An 18,372-nucleotide genomic window follows, 5' to 3' on the forward strand; every position below is an offset into this window, starting at 1 on the left:
GTTTGCGTGGTATGTCACTTCCTTCCTGGATCCAGCGTCTTTGTGAAAGCAGGTCTAGATGGGATAGACCCAGAGCTGAGGGATGCTCACAGAAGCAATTTCTTTCCCATTTTTTGTTGTTGCTTAGCAACAATTTGAGAGGGGGAAGAGAGATTTCAAGATGTGGTGTAAAATGATTTGTGAGCCATGATTGAGAAATGACCTGTGAGTAATATTTTTCACTGCATGTCTCAGATTCATAAATGCTTGTATATTCACACATCTTTTAGCCATTCAAAAAATTTGCACCAGAACAAGAGATTTGAGGCTTCCCTGGTGGCGCAGTGGTTAAGAATCCACCTGCTAATGCAGGGGACATGGGTTCGATCCCTGGTCCGGGAAGATCCCACATGCCGTGGAGCAACTAAGCCCATGCACCACAACTACTGAGCCCACATGCCACACTACTGAAGCCCGTGCTCCTGGAGCCCGTGCTCTGCAGCAAGAGAAGCCACCGCAATGAGAAGCCCACGTACCACAACCAAAAGTAGCCCCCGCTCGCCATAACTAGAGAAAGCCCGTGCACAGCAACGAAGACCCAACACAGCCAAAAATAAAAACAAATAAATAAATTAATTTAAAAAAAGAGATATGATGTATAAGCTCTTCACCAAAGACTTTTTACCAGGAGATAAGAACAAAGCGTAACAAAAGGCCATCATTATGATGTGTGTTCCTATAGGAGACAAAATGGCCAACTGCTTTTACAGAAGACTGGGCTCGTGCTTATACCCATGGGATTTGGAGTTAGAGTGCCTGGCTTGAAGTAATAATAGTATCTACTTTATAGGGTTGTGTGGATTAAATAAGAACATTTATATAAAGTCTAAGCACTGCAGTTGGTGGTCCATGAAACCTATTTTTTTGTTGTTGCTGCTGCTGACGATGTTATTCCCAGCAGGGATAGAATTAGGTAGGGCATTACAGTTATACTTTCCTGAGGTCCACCAGTCAGATGGAGAGTTTGGAGAGTGGTAAATCAATTGCATTGATGGGCTTACTCAATGGCTTCTCATTATTCATGCTCTTTATTCTGTAACTAGAAGCCCATCTTCCTATGAACTTTGGACTAAGGCCATACATTACTTTAGCTACTAGGATGCTGGAAAACATGCCACAAGTAGAAGCTTGAAAAGCCCTTGAGTGTCTCCTCTTCTCTTGCGTGATTGAGTTTTCTTGAATATGGAATCCTACCAACTGCATGGGACCAAGCCTGGATTAGCCTGCTAGAGGATGAGAGATCAGACAGAGCTGAACTGTCAGAAAATCATCTTGGACCAGTCCATCCTCAACCATGTGACACAGAAGCTCAGCCAGGATTAGCTGAGCTGCCTACCTAACTCAGCTGACCACAAACGCGTGAGTGAGCCCAGTCATGATCAACCAAGCTCAGCCCAGATCAGCAAAACTTCCCAGGTCATCTATAAGCTCATGAGAAAGAATACATGGCTTTCATTTAAAACTACTAAATTATGGAGTGATTTGTTAAACAGCAATAAGTAACTGGTAGGGAGAGTATAGAATATTTACTCATTAAATGATTAGTAAATGATTAGTTCATGAAAGAAGTTGAAGTGTGAAATGTTCTGGGGTCATCAGATGCTTTCCTTCCCTACACAAATGGTGGTGGTCTAGAAGCCCCAAGATGAAAATCATGCTCAAATTAGCACCTATTTCCTATGTTAAAATACCAACCCAGGCTGTAGAGATGGCTAAAAAATAATATAATTGCTAATAAGTTAAAATTGAGGATGCATGCTGAAGTATTTTCCACTGCTTGCAGAAAGGAAGTCTCCTGCAAAGAGACACACCTAATTCAGGTTAAAAATAACACAGCTAAATTTCTGGGAAAGAGGACAAGAATTTGGAGGGAAAAAAATTCATCAAAAAAAGTATACTTTTATGTAGACGTAATGGGCTTCCTGAATTCCTGTGTCAGCTTGTTCATGATAAGGGAGGCTGAGTGAGATACTATTATGATTTAAAATACAGTAAGAGACAGAATTAGTTTATAAAGGAAGAGCAGAGAAGCGTAAAGAGAAGATCGTGGGTGGAGGGATGCTATCACCCGGCTCTGATGCCATATGCTTAGCAGATCATTTGGCTCTGGGAGATAGGGTTGAACAGTTCTGCAGCTCCCTGGACAAATTTAAGTGTCATCAGCATTGGAAAATCAAAGCATTGAGGAAGAGCTGCAAGTATTCTTCAACTGCAGGCCTGCAGCAAAATTCTGAGGTTCAGATTGCTCAAGCTGGTAGGCAACTTGTGTTAAGGAATCAGAGCTAGTTATGGAAAGTATACAAATACATGTCATTCATTCATTTATTTATGCAATTCTAAGGTATATTACAAGCCACATGTGTGGTATAAGATTTTCATCTATCCATCCATTCACTGAAGATATTCATTGAGCCAGTAATGTGATAGACACTGGAGATGCAAAAATGAAAAAGAACGTCCCTGTCTTCCAGGAATGTACAGGCTAGGGAGAAGAGAGAAAGAAACTGCTATTGGCCGTACTGAAAACCATCATGAAGGAGGTATGAGGTACTGCTTGTTTCCTCTGTCAAGTTCTGAGTCAGTTGAGAGGCACAGGGGAGAAACACATGCACAGCAGCATGTCAGTTCTATTAGTGATAAAAAGTGGATTAGAGAATGTGATACCAGATCACATTGAGACCCAGAGGTCTCACTAATAACACTCCAGGCCAGAACTGAACTTACCCCTCTGGCTTCTGGTATAATGGTATAAGAGCCTAAGCTTTTCCCATAGAGAGAAGTTATTACCACTTAATGGAGAGCAGAACAGAATGCATGTCAAGCTTCAGGGGGTAGAGAAACAGGGAGAGAGAGAAGAAAAGAAGAGGTCAGGATAAACTTGCTCAGCCCCTTTCTCTCAAATCCAGGAATCAGATACCTTACTCTTCCTTCAATGAGAATAAGTGAGTAAAGAATGAAAATAGAGAAACCGGGTATGTCTCTTTCCCAGTGGTGTCTGTTTATGGAAGGAGGGAGCCAGAGATAGAAGAAGGTCCTCCCCTAAAGCTTTGGGATAACACAGAAGGAACCCTTAACCTAACCTGGCCTTGAGGATCAAAGAAAGTTTTTCCAAAGAGTTGACTCATTTGTATGGCTGAAGAGTAGCTGTATAGGTGAGGAAACAGTATTTATTGGGTTTCATGAAAGACAGCCATTCAAGAAACTGTTCACAAAGATGTATCTAAAGTGGACCTTGGTTGGCCAGTATATTGCAATAAGTGGAGGGGTTTGACAAGCTCACTTGATATAGAAGAAAACCCCCAAAAAACAAAACCTTAGCTGCCGTATAGCAACAGGAAAGCCCACATTCAAGGAGAAGGAGCTGCCAACTTCAGCAGGTCTGTAAAGGATGAGTTGGAGTGCAGGAGATAAGACATGAAATGTGTTTGGGGCTAAGTATTGGAATGTCTAGGATGCCAGGATGCCAAGATGGAATGTGAGCCCGTTTTCTTTATACTCCATCACACTTGCCTGACTTCCTGCCCCAGTGAGAGGTAATGAGGTCCTGTATGAAGTAAGGCAGGGATAGAGAGAGCAATAAATAAGGATAAGATATCATGGAGACCAAGAAGGTAAGAGTCTGTGGGAACCAGCATGGCCAGGATTGGTGATTGAAGACCCAAATATAATAGTAAGATGTTTGAAGAAAGCGTGATATGAGTAGAAATTAGAAAGTCAGTGCCATGGGGACCATTCAGTTCTCTGAATGTGTGGTTTGAGGAACCAGCATTCTCCCAAGGTAGAAATGCCCAACAACAGTTGGGAAAATGGGCAAGATAAGAAGAAAATGTTGAGTCTAGATTGAAAAATTCTGGCTAAATGCTGAGAGTAGATGAAATCACACACATATAAAAAAGTAGTGAAGGGAAAAAAAAAATAAGGCATCCAAGGAAATAAATTTGGAGAAACACCTCTGTTTTAAGGGTCAGGAGCAAGAAGAGCATCCCTCAAAGAAAGAAACATAAGATACAATCATGTTGGAAACTTTCCAAAGTGTAGTGTCACTAAAGAGATGGATATTTAATGTGGGGCTAATTTTATTTCTGACTTTCTTCATTTTAGTCTTCTTACCTATAAAATGGGAAACAAAAAATTACTGGTCTAGCATTTGGTGACTGAGAATCTGGATATTTAAGGATAAAAAGCATGTTATTTTAGATATATGTTAATTGATTTTATTTTAATTTTCCTGCTTCCTGATACCCTGCTTGCCAGTACAGCACAGGGAATGGGGGGTTGGTTGATTGCCTTTGGGAAGGAAGGGAAAGGCGCTCTCTCTCTCTCTCTCTCTCTCTCTCTTAACCTAGAGAACCAAGAAAGAAGTCAGGGATGGGAGAGAAAGGCAACCAGGGATGTAACTGCACCTCCCACTCTGGAAGGGGGAAGGAGATGTGTTGGCTAGATTGGGGGACTATATAGGGCAAAGAGCTCTGGTCCACCTTCCTGCTGAGGACTCGAGGAGGACACCATAATGCAGAGCAGCCACAAGCCAGTAAGAGGAGTCCCAGCATGATTTAAGAGTATATGGTTTGGCCTGGAAAGAGGGTTTTGTTGTCAGTCTTGAGATTTCCTCGATTCCAGTACAACAGATGAGACGCTAGGTTTAGAGCCCTTGAGCCTGCAGTGGGGCCAACTAAAGCGGGGTTGAGGAGACTCTTCAACAGAAGCCAACGGGTGGCTTCCTGAGCCAAGTCTGGAGAGAAGGAGTAGCACAGACTCAAAGAGGTCTGTAGTGTCAGTAAGAACTAAGGAGGTTCTTGGCGGGGACTTACGGGATAGAGGCATCTGACTCAAGCAGACTGAGAAAAGTTTATAGAAGAGTTCATTATTCATGGATGTCAGCATCAGCGAGTGCCCAGGGATTAAGCAAAATCAAGGATACTTGATGAGATGCTGCCCAGCATACACTCAAATATCCAACCTTAGGAAGGACCTTCCACACAGTTCCATGGGGTCATGTCAGCCATCCTCCCACATAGCTAGATGAGCAGAGTTGAGGAGGGGACCAAGAAAAACAGCAATTATTTCAAAGAGATGTCCTTAGATACTGATTAGGTTCGTTTCTCAATTTGCATGGACTAAATTTTTAAATATCGTTTCCTTAAGTATTTAGCGAATTGCAGTTCATGTGAAGAGAAGTAAGCTAACAGATATGCTCTTTGTATATCAAAGTTTAATTCTGCTTTGGATCTTCAGTCTCTCTGATTTTCCCTGATTCATTCATTTGACTGTTTGCCTAGCCTACCACAATCTTGTGACTAGGATGGTAAGCGCTGTTGAAGGGGGGTGCATTTTGTATTGCATGCTGCTTGACTTGTCTGGGGAATAGTAGGTATTTGATAAATATTATGAAAAATGAATGTTTCCTTCTACTGTTTAGCATATCCAAATTGTAATCAAGGGTCTTTGCAAAAGTGTGAAAGGGTTGACATTTGGTTTGGGGTCATTTCCTCATTCCCTCTCCATTTCCCTCTCTCAGAATATATTTCTCAGTCTTCTCCAACTAATTTTAAATTGGAAGAAAGGATCAGAACCTCATTTACACTAACACATGGCAGATAACAATGAATGTAATATGTCATGTTTCTTACAGACATTGGTTTATTAACTGATTCTAATCCTTGGCCTTGGGATGGCTTTCCTGCAGTGGGGTGCGACCTATGGGAACAGTTGGAGAGAGATCTGAGGTTGAGAAACTCTTCACATTATAGCACTGGGTTATTCTGCTTAAGTGAATGCCCCTGCTGCAAGAGAAAGCTTTGCCTGTAATAACTAAACAGTAATGCAGAGATTTTCATGGGGGACAGAGACAACACTCTCTCTTAATCCCCAAAAAGGAAAGAAAATCTAGGCTTGGAGTTTAAAAAAATCCACCGAAAATGAGCTTTTTAAGTTTGTTTTCCGTTTTGTTTTTTTTTTAAGTCCAATTTCATTGCTTCCTCCTTGTGAATGAAATATGAAACAGGCATGGATATCTGAAGGTTATCTATAGCTTTTCCTAAAATGGTTATAATTGGAGAAATGAAATAGTGCTAACTGCACGGTCTGAATAACATTATAACATTATGCAAAATAAAGGCACTTTAGAAGAATAAAGGAACGATGACAATGCAAATCAGAGCCAGTGAAGGTCAGATGTTTTGCATAAAGTGCCTTGCAGTCTAATTCATGTGAACTTAGCTGGAGGAGAGAAAAGTGACTTATTAAAACACAATACTTTTTAAAAGAGCATTACTGCAGAGCTCTGGATCTGCTTACAAGTTTCACAGGCTGCTGCAGGGATTGGGTGAGGAGCTGGGTACAGACATAGCCAAGCTGAAATTATAGAACCTTTGTTCAGAAATAAAATATCTCAACCTTGTGATTGCACTCAAGCTGGCTTTCTTAACCATCTGATGGCTGAACTGAATGGATGTTTCTTAGGGAACTAGGCAGTTGTTTACAGTTATTTATAGGCTATTATGTTTATTATCTCCTTTTATTCTCAGAGCTACTGGGAGCATAAGGTTTTATTCTTTTTACAGTTGAGGCTATTGAGGCTCAGAAAGTTAAAGGCATTAGCTTATGGGACCCTACTTACAAATTTGGAGCTGCCATGCAAACTCTGTTAGACTCTGAGTTCCAAAGTTAATTCACTGTATCATACTGCCTAGAAATAACTGCTGTCTGTGTCTTGAAAAGATCAAGTCCTTGTGCATAGTGTGAGGGCTTACACGTGGTAGGAAGATTCTTTAGCTTGACTTCATAGAATCGTAAATCCCCTGACAGCTAATGGCTGCCTTTGTTTCTCCTTCTATATCAGATTCCCTTGCTCTAAGACAGAGGTACAGGCCGATCCTGGGCTCTAACTTCCCAGCCTCTTTTCTGGCTCAGTAGAGAGAATAATACTTCAAAATGCCATTGAGAGACTCCAATGTCTAGAACATGAAACACGATATAGAGAAAACGAGAGACCAAGGGTCAGACTTCCTGGATTGGACCCCTGGTTCCACCATTTACTAACTGTGTGACTTTAAGTAATTTCCCTTCTCTGTAAAATGGGGTAATACAAATACCTAGCTCAGACGGTAGTGTAAGGAAGAAAAGAATCAGTCATTAAAAGTTCTTAGTGTAGTGACTGTCTTTGTAGTGGAGGTTCTATAAGAGGTTAGCTCTGTTATGTTTTACAAAAGCCCCTAACACACTTATGGCACACTCAAGCCTAGGACTGGAATAAATTCTCCATCATGACTGGAGCCAAGAAAGAATTTCTACTCTTCCCTCAAAAAGGTCATGTAGGGCTTCCCTGGTGGCGCAGTGGTTGAGAGTCCGCCTGCTGATGCAGGGGACACGGGTTTGTGCCCCGGTCTGGGAAGATCCTACATGCCGCGGAGCGGCTGGGCCCATGAGCCATGGCCGCTGAGCCTGCGCGTCCGGAGCCTGTGCTCCGCAACGGGAGAGGCCACAACAGTGAGAGGCCCGCGTACCACAAAAAAAAAAAAAGGTCATGTAAGTGGCCAGTCTTGCACAGACCATCCTGATCATTACAATGGGCTGAAACTGCTGGGTAAACATGTGGAGACTGTCTCATCTTAGAACTGCAATCTGGGCTGCACATGAAAACTTAAGGAGGTTTTACAAAGAATACTGGTGTCTGGGCTCTACCTAGGTCCCACCCTAGGCCAGCTAAACTAGCTAGGATAGAGAACCAATGTACCATAATTTTAACAAACATTCCTTATTCCTTGATAAGGCAAGGGCACTAAGGTCAAGTCTTCACTGAGAAGCTTTCCTTATGCCCTGGATATAAAACCCTGTAAAGAAAGCTCACTTGGCAAATTATATATGGTTGGAAATAAAGGACAAGGGTAACTTGAAGACCTTCCTGACCCTAGGAAGTAGAACTCCTTTTGTATAATTTACACAAATAAATAATTCATAGAGTAATATAGGAGAAAACAGGGGCTTTGGCAATGCTCTGAGTTCCACGGGAATTCAGTAGAGAAAAAGAGCACGTATGTGAGAGGGGAGAGAGAGAAGGTCTTTGGCTCTAGATAGAGTTGAGTTCACATCAATGCTTCACTGCATACTGATTGTGCAAAAATTACTATATGATGAGGGATGTAACTATTTAGTGGGATTATTTGAGAATTATAAAAAATACTTCAAATTTAGCCTAATGTTTGGCTTACAGCAAATATTCAGTGATTTCTGTGGGAGGGTTTCTGTGGGATAAAATCCTCAGAGATGGCATCCCCAAGGGGACCATTCAGGACAAATTAAACCCAGCTCTTAAAAATGAGAATGCTTTATATTCTATTTGTGTTAAAGGCAGAAGGGGGAAGAAGAGACAGAGCACAAGGGACTGAAGGTGGAGGGTGGTCATCTGATGGGACAGAGGTGTCAGTTATCTGCTGAATGTCCACCTCCATCTGCTCCTTGTTGCCAACAACCTCTGCAATGTGTACAGTCCCAGGCAGCAAATCATAATTGGTCGAATTCAGTCATGAACACGTTTTCCCTTTGCAAAAGGCATTTTTCTTGCCTTCTTCAGCTAGGGGAGATGATGTAATCCAGTTCAGACCAATGAGAGTTAAGGGAAACTTGGGTTAAGGTTGAGGTGTTTTCTTTCCAGACAAAAGGGACAGATAGATAACTGCTCTCCTCTTTCTTTCTGCCTTTATTGAAATTTTGTTTCTTGGAGCTATGGGATCCATTTTGTAGCCATTAGACAAGGCAATGAGGAAGAAAGGTCGATTTATTAAGGATAGTGAAGTTGAAAGATAGAAGGAATGGATGTTCTTGACCTTTCAGTGGTACCTTACCCTTGAGCTGCCATATTACTTTAGGATTATTCATCTATACATTTCTTGATGTATGATGGAGAAAAAAACTAATATTTGCTTAAGCCTCTGTTAGACTTTGTTTCTCTTATTTGCAACCCAAAGCATTCTTAACTGATATACATGGCTAAAGCAGTGAGAAATACTGCTTCCTTTCCCCTCTCTAAAAAATGTGGCCTGTTGATCCTTTTCATATAATTACACTCACAGATCTAAGAGAAGAAAGACCCCGAAGGAGCCTTTTTTTTTTTTTTTCTTTTGATAGATAGCTGAAAAGGAGATTTTGGTCACCTAGGGTTTTTCTTCCAGGGAATACTTCTTAAACATTTCTATTTATAGCACATATTTCTTCTGCAGCTTTTAGGAAAGGCCACCTGGTGCCCAGCCAAGTTGGCATGATCATTACCTGATTGGGACAAATGATTCACACAATTTCTGGAAATCACAACCATACCACCCAAAACAAGAGAGCCGGTCCATTGTTTCAGTACAATGTGAAGCATTCCCAACAGTTAGCTCAGTGTTTTTCATCAAACCATAAGAGTTAAATTCTTCCTGCTGAAACCTAAGTGCATTTGAGCACTCTGAGAGGACTGGAGTCACATTTTCTAAAGGTAGATGATTCCTTTGTCACTTCAGGTATAAACTGTTATACATGAGCATGGCTATTAGTACAAAATCTGCTTCTATCAAGTGTCAGGGAATATAAGGATATGAATCATACCAAATTGTATATCTTCATGAAACCACCAATGTGTTTGGTATTACACAGTGCCCGTTTTGCTGATTAATGAAAACAGATGTCACCTACAGATTCAGCATAAGTTCCTGTTTCATTTAACCAGGGATCCGCAATGTAAGGGAGACATCTTGTCATGGCTTCCACTCTGGAGCCTTGGATCCTGATCAGGTCCAAAAACTGAAGGTGACACTCTCTTCCCAGATTGGACCCTGCCGTGTTGAGAAAGCAGTATTGAGAATGTTCATTGTTGGGGAAGGACTTTATGACCCTAGAACCTTGGGGGAGGGATTTACCTTTACTTTACTAACCTGGGCATTTCGGTTTAAGGGAGTGTTTGCAAACTTTAGGCTCTCCTGGATGATGAACTGAACTCAGGAAGGCCATATTCTCCTCATGGGGAGAAACAGAGTGAGCACCAAGGTGTCTTTCCAAAAGTAATATACCTGCATCTAGCTTTCCAGTGCTTCAGAAAGCTTATTTCCTCTCATTTCTCCCCTGTCCCCGGCTCCACCCCACTACTCTGCTTCTATCATTTTTTTAATGGATGATTTCAGCGTTGAATTTGGCCCAAGAGCACAAATCCATTTTCCTACTCACTTCCACTAAACTGTTAACGGTGGCGGTCGGGGGAAGGGTGGGGATGGGAGCTGTTGGGGGAAGTGGACAGGGAGAGGGCAATCCATAGAGAGGGACTTTCACTTGTTACTCCTTATAATTCTTGATGGTTGGAAGTTTTTGCAGTGAGTAAATATTCATGTATTAGTTGCCTGTGTGTGCTTTTTACCTAAAAAGAAAGTTCTTATTTTCTTCATCATAGCATCTATCTTTGGAGGTTGACTTTTGGCTGGTCAAACAGAAAAACAAGAGGTGATGTTCCATAGCTCTTTTTAAATTGCAACAGAATAATTTTATTTCTTTAAAAATTTTTTCGAATGCAAATTTTTACATACGGAAAAGTAGACAGGATATTGTAATGGATACTTATACCTGGATTTAACACTTACTGACATTTTGCTGCATTTGATTTATCCTTCTTTAAAATTTGCTTAGTACTTTAAAGTAGTTTATGTTTTAAAGCAAATTACAGACGTCTTGGCATTTCACTCCCAAATATTCTATAGCACATCTCTAAAATTTAGGCTATTATCTTACATAACAATAATGCAATTACCATATCCATCAAAATTAACAGTCATTTCCTAGTGCCACATCATGCCCATCCAAATTCAAATGTCCTCAGTTGCCCCAGAAATTTCTTTCATAGATGATTTGTTCAGACCACACAGTGCATCACTGCACTGGGGAGTCTTTTGTAGCTTTTTGAAAGGCATTTGAAGGGCATCAGGATTAGGAAGCCCGCCTTGATACCCAGTTGGACAGAGGCCATGATGGAGAATAGCCTTACCTTCGTTGGGTGATGGCTTTGCATGGCAGAGGCTACAGCACGCAGCGTTCTTGCTTAATGACCAAGAGCTAGAACAGGAACTGGCCTGTGATTACCCACTGACATGAGTTTAGGATTGGGTGAACAGGATGGAAATCACATGCAAATCTAAGCAAACTTTACTAACTTCTAGCAAAGGGGTCAATGAGAAGAGTCAGGCATGAGGATGATTACACCTATTAGGAAAAGAGAATACGTTCTTAAATTTGTTGAATTGAGGCTTTGTTGCTTTATAGTGGTATTAACTCCATTTTCCCTCTTCAGAGAAGAAATTTAGCCACTTATCCATAGCTTTCTGCTTAAACATTGAAACTTGAATTATTTGTGTTGAGTGGCGAATCTCCTTAGCTGATCAGTTCATATGCTGCCCCTTGATTGCCCCAAGAGTCCCAAGTTCAAGTCCTCATTCTGCCAGTAACCCCATGTGATTTTCATTTCAGCTTTAAAAATCACTCAAATATGCAGGAAAATGGGGGACTTAACCCAGTATTCTTTAAGATGATTTTGGTTTTGAAGTTCCAGGTATCCCTGAAAAAGTCTGACTTTGTTGATTCCAAATTTCTCTTTCTGGCATTCTCTGGGGATTGAGATCATACATATTCCTTTAGCATGGGGAAAAAAATCCCATTAATTTTATTAGCTGTCTTCTTATCTTGTAATTTCCTTGCCCGGTTTCACATCTTATTTATTTATTTGTTTATTAGAGAGACTGTCAATAGGGCATTTATATGTCTTCATCTAAATTGGAGTTTTGCTTCCTTTGAAGGATCTTAAACAAGCAAAGGCTTTTTTGAAAAGGCTCGTGGGTGCTCTGTGAGAGAACTTGATAACTGGACCTTGCTTAAGACATCAGAAAAACCAAACATCTTCAGAGATGGAGGCTGAGTGAGGGGACCTGGGTGTTCAGAGATTGTATCTGATTTCCCTGTACAACTGCCAGCTTCTAATTTTGAAAAGGGGAAGGAGAAAACATTTCCTTGAGCCCCTAATATGGGCCAGGCACCATATTAGCATATAAACATGGCTTATTTAATCTTCACTACAAGTATAAGAAGTACAGTATTATTATTACTATTTTCCAGATAAGGAAACCGAGGTTTAGAAAACAGTTTTAAATAATCTTCTCAAGGTCACATAGAGAGGAGGAATCAGTGGATCCATGTCCTGACTCGATGCCAAAGCTCTCTGTCTTCTCCTTCTCATTGCCAGCTACCCTGTCCTTCATCTGTACCTCTTAGAAGGATAGATATTGCCAGTGGCCATGGCTAAAACCTTGGAATGCATATATGACAGAAATAGCATTCAAAAGGTTGTATCTATGAGTGTATGTGTTGGTTGGAGAGCTTCAGTTTTCAGGAATCAAGCACTGTTCTTTCATTTAATATGAAATTAACTAAGTTCTCAATTAATCTCAGGTCTTCACCCCTAGGAAGACCTCTGCTGGGATGACCCCTCCCCTTCTTTACCTGAGTTCTTATCACCTCCTTCCCATCCTCCTTCTCTTGCCCTTCTCAGAGAGCCTTCTCTGACCCCTCAGACTAGGTTGGGGCCCCCCAGTACCTCTCTTAGCTCTCTGGCCACCTCCTTTTGGAGCACATTATTTATATATATTTAGTTGTTGCACATAGTGAGACGGGTTAGCATAGAGCTTAAGTAACTGGCCTCCAGAACTGATCTGTCTGGGAACATAACCCTGTCCGCTTCTACTTATTAGCTGCACAGCTTTTAGCCAGGTTACTTATGTGCATATGTGCCTCAGTTTCCTCATCTGTAAAATGGGGTAAGGCTAGTACCTAGTAACCACTGAATAGCAGTGATGATCATCAGTCAATCCAGGTAAAGTCCTTAGAACGGCACCTGGCACACAGCAAGCACTCAACCATTGTCTTGTTTTGTTTTGTTTTTGTTTTTGTTTTTTTACTTTCTCAATGGATAGTAGTTCCAGTGGGGACAGATGCTATATGTGTCTTATTTACTGTTGTTCTCCCAGTGTCTCCTCACATTGTGGATACTCAAGAAGTATTTATTGCATGCTGTATTTACTACCTTTCTAAACCACACAGCTCTGGATCCTACTGAATACTTGCTGCGTGCTGGGAATTTTCATATATATAATCTCTCATAACTCTGATAAGTTCATTCTTATTGACATAACAATTTTACTGATGAGGAGAGTAAAACTCAGAGAGGTAAACTGCTCTGCTCCAGGTCATACAGCTGCTAAGTAGTTGAGGTAGTATTGAAACTCAGCTCTGGGGAACTCTGGGCCCAGGGCTCTCGCTCCTTTCTCTTCCCTAGGCTGCCTCTTTGTGCCACAGAAAGAACAATGAACCTTATGTAAACCCTATGTAAATAGGAAGTTCTGGTTTCATGAAACTGAAGCCAGAGCAAAGTAAGCAGAAGTTAACAAAAGAGTCACAGTCATCTGATATTTTTAAAAAAACCCAAACCTCTTCCTTGTTTCCTAGATACCAAAATGGATGTTGATTCCTGAGTAGAGAATGAAAATCATTAAGGCTTCTTCCTGGAGGTCACAGATTTCTGTATGGAGGACTAAAGAACCACTTGCTAATGCTGATTTATAAGTAACCGTTATATCCTCTCGGGCTGCACCAAATTGTAATAGTTCCCAGCGTCGGACTGCTAGGCTGGAAGTCTGTTGGGGAGCTGCGGCTGTTTGCACTGAATTAAGGACAGTTGGTGCCAGTGCTTCTCAAACTGTAATGTGCACGTGAATCACCTCGGAGGCCTCATCACAAAAAGCACATTCTAACTGAGTGGGTCTGGGGAGGGGCCTGAGACTCTGCATTTCTAACAAATTTCCAGCTGATGCCAAGGCTGCCGGGTAACGGACCACCCTTTGCAAAGCAAGGGTTTACAGGGCTCCCGTGGGCTATATTTTAGCAGAACACAGAGACTCCAGTAAAGGATGGCCTTTGCAGTCACAGAAAGCGCAGGGGTCTGTTCGGGGAGCCACTGGCATTCAAGTCTAACTCTGCCCCTTAATGGAAGTAGACCCATGGGCCAGATCCTCTCTCTTGAGGTGTGGGTGTCCTCACCTATAAATGGGCATGCTTAGTACGGGGAAGGAACAATGATTTGCTGCACATTACCTCTAAGGCCCCTTTCAGTTCTAAGATTGTATGACTGCCTGACTCATTCTAATGCTGGCATTGAAGTTGAAATTCCTTTTTTTTTTAAAAAGGAATTGGGGAAGGGGGGGACTTGGGATCTTGTGACAGTAACCTCCTAAGCAGTAGCCTCAGAAGCCAGTCAATGCCCCCTGAGACCCATGTCCAGGGTACAATTTCTCCACTCCTTTCTGCTGCTCTGTGGTCAGTGACTTCTGCCAGGTAGCCAAGAGAATTTTGTCACCACGATACACTGGTATTTGGTCTTTAAATTCCCTGACCATGAAGGCAGCCTTAGAAATATGACAGTGACCTTTAGTTAGAGCAATATGGACATGGACTTCAGAGCTGGGGTGAAGCTTGGACGACACAGAGCCAAAAGGCCCTATTCCAGGGGAAGAGACTAATCCAAGGACACACAGTTAGTTGGGAAGAAATCTGGGCCCAGAGCTCCTGCTGGCCCACTGCCAGCCCCACATTTCCCCTGCAGTGTAAGTGAATGTAATGTGCAGGTTTTAATTATATGCCCTGGACGTCCTCAGGCAACTGTCATAAAATGAAATAACACTCCAATGTGAGGAACACTATCTGTGTTTTCCAGTATCTCATGGTGTTCTTATTCTATTTGTTTCTTTAGGCATCCATAATTTAAAAATGAAATTCCTAATACTTGTTTCAGGTATTAGGTATTGTTGGCAGTAATTAAAGACACTGAACTTGAAAGCTCCTTTCCTTCTCCTATCGTATGTGAGGAGAATTAGTCATATTCCCCAGGGACTGATGCTACCTTCTTACTCCATGTATGCTGAACACTGAGAAGTGATTTTTATGTTAGAGAGTCAGGAGAGATCAAGGTTGGACAGAAAAGACAAGAAACACAGAGGAAAAGACCGTTACACTGTCCATGGCATCCTGGAAAAAACTATAAAACACACCATCTTTCACGCTTCCCATCTCCCTGGGTCCCATACTTTCAGTGGAATTTTCATTCTTTGGCACATTCAGAGCTTTTAGAATATTACTATGAGCAGAAAGAAAGAGGAAGGAGAGTGGGAGGAAAAAGGAAGGAACAAAAGCTTACTGTTTATTAACATAAAACTATGACAACAAGCTTTATCATAGAGTATTATTGGCATTGGCTTTCTTCACATGAAGTGAGTTATTAGGACTATTATGATGAGAAAGATGTGCTTCCACAAGTAGATAGAGTTCATATCTCACGGGGGAGATCATCCCACTGACCACCGGCATTGACTTCTTTGGACAGACCATTTGTCAGCAAATATTGAGAGCTGATTTGGTGTCAGGGGCCATGGAAGGTATCATAGGAGGTACAGGTACACATCATATGTGGAACCACGTCCCCAGTATGGTGAACTGTCAAGGCCTCTCCAGTAAGAGAGCTGCCAGAACTATAATAAAAGGCATATCCTTGCCTTGTCAGCATTTCAGTCAAGCATTTCTCCTCCCATCCCTGCCACTGTTCCCAGTGTCAGCCTTGAACCTCAACCCCCTTGTCCCTATAGCCTAGCCCCCCTGCCCTTGATCTTCCTAACTTCTTACCTTGCTGTTTGCTCTCCGTACTGTGTCACCCTGTCATTCTGTCTTCGTGCTCAGAATGATGGTTCAGGCTCTGCTCACCTTTCTCCTCCTTGACTTGTCAGGTTACATTATCTTTCTGGCTGTGCTATTCCAGGTCATCTGAATAAACTCTGTAAGTCATCACTGTCCCTGGGAGCTCCCCCATTATATAACCTCAAGGGCCAGTGTATTAGTTTCCTCTTGCTGCTGGAACAAATTACTACAAACTCAGTGCCTTAAATCACAAATTAATTATCTTACAGTTTGGAGATCAGAAGTCCAAAATGGATTCACTAGGCTAAAATCAAGATGTCAGCAGGACTTTTGGAACTTCTAGGGGAGATTCTGTTTCCTTGCCTTTTCCAGCTTCTAGAAGCTGATCACGTTCCTTGGCCCAAGGCTCCCTTTCTCCATTTCCAAAACCAGCAATAGCCTGGTGAGTTTTTCTTATGATGCCATCTCTCTGGTTCTGATCCCTCTCCCTCCCTCTTCCCCATCAAACGACTCTGTGATTACATTGGGCCACCTGGATGTTCCAGGATAATCTCCCCATCATAAATACAGCTTATCCAAAGCCTTCATTCCTCTTGCCACGTAATATAACCTATTCACAGGATCCAACTTACACTTTGTTTCCTGGACTTGGGAGACTATACTACCTAGAGGTGGGCAGGTGATGGCTTGGGGAGACAGTTGGTCAGAGAAGACAAAGACGGCTCAGATTCTTGCCACTTTACTACACAGCTTGCTGTTACCTACCTCAAAATTTTGCCCAAAACCATCGTATCTTGCTGAAATTGTGCTGATATTAATCACTTTGAGACTACAACAGAAATTCAGTATGTAGCTATTGTCATCAAAAAGACAAAACAAACAGGCATTAAATACTTAAATACCTAAGGAACATCTAATATTAAATGTAACATAAGTTATCAGTGCAATATATAATAATAATAGTCTCAGACATCTTTTAAGACAACTTTGTCAAACAATGAGCTGAATACTCTCCATGCAGATTCTTTTAATTTCTGAAACAGCTCTATCAGGCAGGTGCTATTGATATGTACATTTTAAAATAAGGAAATATAGGCTTAAAGAGGATGAGTATATTGCAGAAGGTCACACAGCTAGTATATGGAGTGGAGGGATTTGAATCTGGGTTGGATTCCATTTCCCAAACACAACCACTATGGGACACTGCCAATTTAGGTGTTCAGGGGAAGGGGCAATCACAGTGAGATGTGCAGCAGCTAAGAAATGCTTCCTGACGGTGAGCATCCGTGAGCGCACATTTAACAGTTTGCTCAGTGGGAATCCCCTTAAAATTCCTCTAAGACTGTAGGGGAAATCAGAACTTACTTACACTCTAGCTACAAGTTTACACCAAGGGTTCACCTGTGCTGTTAGGGCAACGTGCATTTATGACCCATTCTCCATTTATTTTGCCCTCCCTTTCCCATTTTGGCAAGGTTATTAAAAGAGAAGTCAGCCTTGCTGCATTTAGGTCTTAGCTTGTCCTCTTCCCTGTAGCCCCTGAGGGGACATTTTTTGCCACAGCCAGATGAGGGCATGCTTGGGTGTGGGGGAAGGACTGATGGAAGTACTGACTGTGGGGTGTACTCACCCGTGTGCTCCAGAGACTGTTTTAGGGACCACGAATCAATATGGTAGACTCCCATTAGAGACTACAGACCACACATGTCATTCATTCATTCATTTATTCATTCCTTATCAAGTATTCAATTTGTATGCAATATGGATAAAGAAATGAGCAAGACATGGTATCTCCTTTTAAAGATCTAAGAATGCATAGGAGAAAATAAAAATCATTCTCTCTTAATAAATAAATTTGGACTCAGATGCAGCAGATGAGGATTAAGCACAAAGTGTCCGGAGTCTTATATATACATTACTATATTCTAACATATTGCTATAAATATTATAACTTCTACTAGGGTGAGATCTCTTTGAAGACTAGGGCTGTTTCAGCCACGTTTGTTCCTTTAGAGTGCACCACATGAATTCTCACCCATAGGAAAGGCTTTAATACTGATAGTGTTGAAGCAGATGTAACCCACTTTAATACACCAAGGAGATTCTGTGGAGATGGCCATGCCTATTTGTTTTGTTTTGCACCAAGTCACTGATTCTGAGACAGGGAAAGACATGATATTGCTCCTTGGCATGGTTTTTGAAAGGGCTGTCAAATTTCAGGGGTAGATGAGTTTTCAGGCATCACAGCTCCTGGGCATGTGTGAGGTAAGACAGTCTGATGCTTAAGATCCTGAGCTTCAGAGACAGAGAGATCTGGCTCCTAAATTTGCTTCTGACTCTTTTCTTTTCTGGGAGACCACGGTTCATAGGTTAAAATATATCCATGATGATAATGATGGTGTTTATTCTGACAATGATGCAAAGTTCACATTCACCGAGTTCTTATTATGGACAGATGCTACTAGTTAGAGAGCCCACATGTGTGAAATCATTTCATTCTTGCACTAACTCCTAAAGGTAAGCAATATTATCCCCGATTGTTAGATGGAAAAATTGAGGCAAAGAGAGGTTAAGTAATTT

General features: G+C 41.6%; 1 protein-coding gene across 9 annotated transcripts in view; it reads left to right on the forward strand.

Moving 5' to 3' along the window:
• Nucleotides 1-18,372, forward strand: part of LOC113633830 (uncharacterized) — a 609,230-nt gene that overhangs the window by 243,413 nt on the left and 347,445 nt on the right. The window lies entirely within an intron of this gene.

This window comes from Aethalodelphis obliquidens, unplaced genomic scaffold (assembly GCF_003676395.1).
Source record: "Aethalodelphis obliquidens isolate GAN/ISIS:26980383/991018 unplaced genomic scaffold, ASM367639v1 scaffold41, whole genome shotgun sequence".
NCBI classification, from domain to species: Eukaryota; Metazoa; Chordata; class Mammalia; order Artiodactyla; family Delphinidae; genus Aethalodelphis; species Aethalodelphis obliquidens.